We start from the raw sequence: 5,240 nt of genomic DNA on the forward strand, positions 1-5,240 counted from the left end.
ACGAAGGAGCGTCCGGAGGGCTTGCGGCAATCACATGTGACGACCCTGGGCTGGACTCCACTTCGTCCACGGTGAAAGCCGATCCGTGCGATCGACAGCTCGAAGTTGATGTATTCCCTCAGCGACCAGCACGGATCAGCTCTAGGGATGACGAAGCAGATATCGTCCTCTTTTGGAAGGCCAACCAAAGTAGTTTCGCTTTCACAACAAAACACAGCGCCTTTACGACATGGCGGCGGAGGCAACCACAGTACTACAGCGAGAATAAAAGTTACGCCTTCTTTCTTTGCGTGAACATTTGTGTGGCGTTATGCAAATCTTCCCACATCGTGACGTAGATATGTGGGGGTGGGTTAGAACGAGCCATTTTAGGTAGGCGTGGTTGACTCTTAACTTTTATAAAGAATATCTCTTTGGATTTGAGACTTTAGTCTTTCCAACTTTACAGATCTTCTTTATGCACCAAGAGCTTGTAACACTACAAAGAGAAAGAAAAAAATTGTAATCGTATCATATGACCCCTTTAAGACATTTTCATTTATTTCTTTATGTAACCAAGTTAAAAACTCATTGAGATTAAAATGAGTGACCTGACCAAGAAAGCAGCAACAAATAACATAAATATACAAATTTACATCAAAACACAAATCAAAGATCACAACAACAATTTACCAGAGGACAAAACACATAATTTGTTAGATAAAAGTAGCTACATAAAAGTGTTACATAAAAGTAGCTTAAACTCATTTAATGATGGAAGCATGGTCAGCTATAACAGATATTTAGTAAATTATTCAAAGCCGAAGAAGCATTATATCTAAAACCTTTTTTCCCTAGCTCTGTTCCAACCCGAGGAACTTTAAAATATAACAGATCATTTGAATGAAATTTGTAACATTCTTTTGTATTTGAAAAGCTAAAAGACAAGTAAGATGAAGTTATACCACAAATAGACTTATAAATAAAACAATACCAATTAAAACTTCTTTGAGTATACCGAGATGTTAACTCGGCCTTATTATATAAAGTGCAGTGATGTGTTTGACAGCTAAAACCTGTTATAAAATGTAAAGTGATATAAAAAACAGTGTCAGATTTTTTTTAGATAATGTCCTGTGGTATTCATATAAAGCAGATCTCCATAGTCCAATAGTGGTAAAAAGGTTGCAGAGACCAAATATTTCCTTGCACTAAAAGAAAATAAATATCTGTTTCTGTAGTAAAAACTCAATTTAAGCTTAAGTTTAGAAAATAATTGATCAATATGTAGCTTAAAAGTGAATTGGCTATCAAATGGAATGCCCAGGTACTTATAACTCACAACCCATTCTATTTTTGTTCCCTGGGAGGATATAACATCAGGAAGATTCCTTGGTAATCATAATGAAAAAATCATTAATTTAGTTTTATGTGTGTTTAAAACCAGCTTAAGTTGACATAAACGGAACTGAACAATATCAAATGCTGACTGTAAATAATGAAGAGCTTGTGAGGCTGATGAAGCGCAGCAATAAACAGCAGTGTTGTCTGCATAAAGATGGTACATAGCATTGGGAATGTTATCACAAATATTATTTATATACAAGGAAAATAAAAAGGGTCCCAGAACAGACCCTTGAGGAATACCTTTAGAGACTGACAAAACAAATGAAATACAATCTTTTAAAAGCACTGTGTTTGGACTGAAAGGTAGTTGGCAAACCATTTGATAGCATTTTGTGAGAGACCAACAATGGTGAGTCTTTTTAAAATAATGCCTTGATCAACAGTATCAAAAGCCTTCAATAAATCAAGAAAAAGAGCTGAACAAATTTGTTTACAGTCTAAGGCATTAATAATATCACTAAACACTTTCATAGCACCAGTGACAGTACTATGCTGCTTTTTAAATCCAGATTCACTGCAGAGGAACCACATCTGTTTTGACAAAGAAACATCTACATCTTGGATGGCCTGAGGGTCATCCAATTTTCATTTTAGTGTGAACTATTCCTTTAAGGATTTTTGTTAGATCACAAATGTTATTTCTAAGCATTTACCCATTCACCTCTTCTATTAATATTAACTATGTACCAAACTAAAGCCTCTGAGAAGAATTGAAATAAGTCAATTCAGCTGTGAGCCAGGAGGCAGAAGGCTAAAATATGGTGACAATATGGTGCTGCTCCTGAAAGGAAGAAATACGCAGCATGGTATTTTTCCTCATGAACTGTCTGCAACATGACCCTCCCTTCAACCAGAGCTTCACATGTTTACTCACAGGGAAGCTCTACAGCTACCAGTGTTCCCTGATTGAGATAGTGCTATCTTTGGCTATTGGGATGGATGGCTTGATGTCCTAATAGAACACAGGTGTGTGTTTGTGTTAGCGTTCGGGCCCCACTGAGAAGAGAAGGGTGAAAAGTTGAACCACATGGACCGAGCTGATAATGAGGAGATTGTATGGGTTTGGCTCTCAGAAGAACAGAAACGTACAATGTACAACTACTTTGTCATTCTGTCATTATAATTTGTGTAGCGATGAAGAGCATGCCATTTTTATGTCGTTTTAAATTTGTAATGAGCTCAGGAACAGTCATACGCATGCATGCTAAAATTATGTCATTATCATTCAACTGTTAGCACATAAAAATCAGCTGGATTTACAGTGTATATAATCTATTCCTTGTTTTGTTATTTTCTAGATCACATGCACAATGTTAGACTGGTTATGCTTAATAACCTGACAAAATGTAAGGTCATGTGAACACCTTAAACAGTGTTCCTTTGTCAGGGAAAGGTCATAAACAGTTTAAACAAATCGTGTAAACATTTTGTTCTTTTGTCATGCTTTTAAAATAAGTCATTGTTATAGTATATGTAAGTTCTCATAGTTATACATGTAAGCACACTCAACGTCTTGTCCATATTTAAAAAGTGAACTCTAAAACTATAATGAATTACAAAACTACATTTTAAAGGTAGTAGTAAAGTATCAATTTTTGATTGATGAATTAATGAATTAATGAATGAATGAATGAATCAATCAATCAATCAATCAATCAATCAATCAATCAATCAATCAATCAATCAATCAATCAATCAATCAATCAGTGAATCAATGAATGCCAGAGAATACATGAACTAATAAATTGTATGCCTTGAATGCAATGTAAGTCGCTTTGAATAAAAAAACACAAGTCAGTCAGTAAGTAAAACAAACAAACAAACAAACAAACAAACAAACAAACAAACAAACAAACAAACAAACAAACAAACAAACAAACAAACAAACAAACAAACAAACAAACAAACAAACAAACAAACATCTGTTCCTGAAGCAATGGTAAGCATGAACTAATAAAATGTATGCCTTGAATGCATTGTACGTCACTTTGGATTAAACAAAAAATGCAAACAACAAACAAATAAACAAACAAAACTATGTTTTTGTAGCAATGCAAATGTAATAGAATTGATTCCCAGGGAATGCAAGAACTGATAAAATATGCTTTAATGCAATGTAAGTTACTTTGAATAAAAAAATGCAAGTAAACCAAACAATCAAACAAGCAAGCAAGCAAATAAATGTATGTTCCCGTAGCAATGCCTAGGTCATGGGTTTGAGTCCCACGGAATGCATGAACTAATGCAATGTAAGTTCACTGTAAAATATGGCATGTGCCATCTACTTAAAAAATTATGGTAACGATATTTCACGTAATATAGTAGTTTTTAAGGCTTGATTTCTTTAATGCAATCTACCGGAATAAATTATGTAAAATCTACTAAATTATTTAATCTATGACACAATGAATTTAATATTATTAGTGAATTGTGCTAATGTGATTTGTAGTAAAGCCTGTTTTTATTTGACAATTAGTTATTTTGTACAATTAATAGATTGTATACAGCTAGACAGCTCAAGTAGGAAAATATGTGTTACTGCACTAGCATTGATAAGCACTAGCATTACTGCTCATTGAACAAAGCATCATGCCTCACACTGTTAATGCAGTTATCCAACCTAACCATAAGCTACTCTTCTGCACAATGGTAACAATTGAAACTTCAACAAGAAACTCTTTCAAATGTCAAATCTAACTTAACATTAAACATTAACAGATGTTTTCCTTTTAAAAAATACATAAAATAGCACTTAATTTCAATATACACACTGATAAGAAAAAACTAAGAAGAAATAGTTATTTCAACAAAAAAACATCAAATTTGAAATGTAACGCAGGGAATTCTGGGAATGTCAATATACAGTTATTCACTTCCAAAAACGGTATACTACCGTAAAATTTATGTCCAATACATGTAATGTCCAATACAGTTTTTCACCATATATAGTAGGGGAATTTACCATTAACCATTTAACAGGTTTTTACTGTAGCATTTTTACAGTCTTTTACCGTTAAATTCACGGTCATTTTTTACAGTGTACTCTCCATATCCAGCCATATGCAAAGCATGCTGGGAACTAACAATCACCGCCAAAATAAAACTGCATAATTGAGCTAATTCTCTTAAAATAAATAGGTAGCCTTCTTTCCGTTTAATCAGTTCCTCAATTCAAGCCTCAAAAATTGCTTGTTTCCTTAAAAAAGTGAGGAAAACATATCTCTTGGTTTTATTAGTGAAATGCTCTCAGTATTTTCTATACAACACTGAACCACAATTACTTTAATAAAATATTACACACTATTTTTAATTATAACCTTAACTTTTAAAATGAAAATTACAAGACCCATGATTCATATTTTATAGTGTTGTTTGGATAAAAAAAAAAACAGCAAGCAAGCAAGCAAACTAACTAACTAACTAACTAACTAATTAATTCATTAATTCATTAATAAATACATACATACATTACACACATACATAGAGTATCAAAAGTTGGGAATATATTCATTACATTCATTGGATAAAGTTTTGGAGCTGTGATTTTGGTTAATGTTTTAGCACAGTTTCACATTTGTCAGTACATCATCCGTTAACAGGCCTGAGCATCTCTTGATGTGGAATGAAGCCCCTGGCCAAATTCAAAATCAACCCGGTGACATTCCTGGCTTGTTAACCAATCTGTCTCAAATCGGTTAAAATAACAGAACAGACATGACCATTTTCCAGAGGCTTTTAAAAAGAAATTTGGACAGGACTATGATGGTGTCATAACAACTAACAAATGCATGAATGCATGCACAAGTGCACATACCCAAACACAATGTCTCATACAGTGCATGTGCATGTGCATG

The sequence above is a fragment of the Sinocyclocheilus grahami genome, unplaced genomic scaffold (assembly GCF_001515645.1).
Source record: "Sinocyclocheilus grahami isolate Dianchi unplaced genomic scaffold, SAMN03320097.WGS_v1.1 scaffold132.1, whole genome shotgun sequence".
Classification (NCBI taxonomy): domain Eukaryota; kingdom Metazoa; phylum Chordata; class Actinopteri; order Cypriniformes; family Cyprinidae; genus Sinocyclocheilus; species Sinocyclocheilus grahami.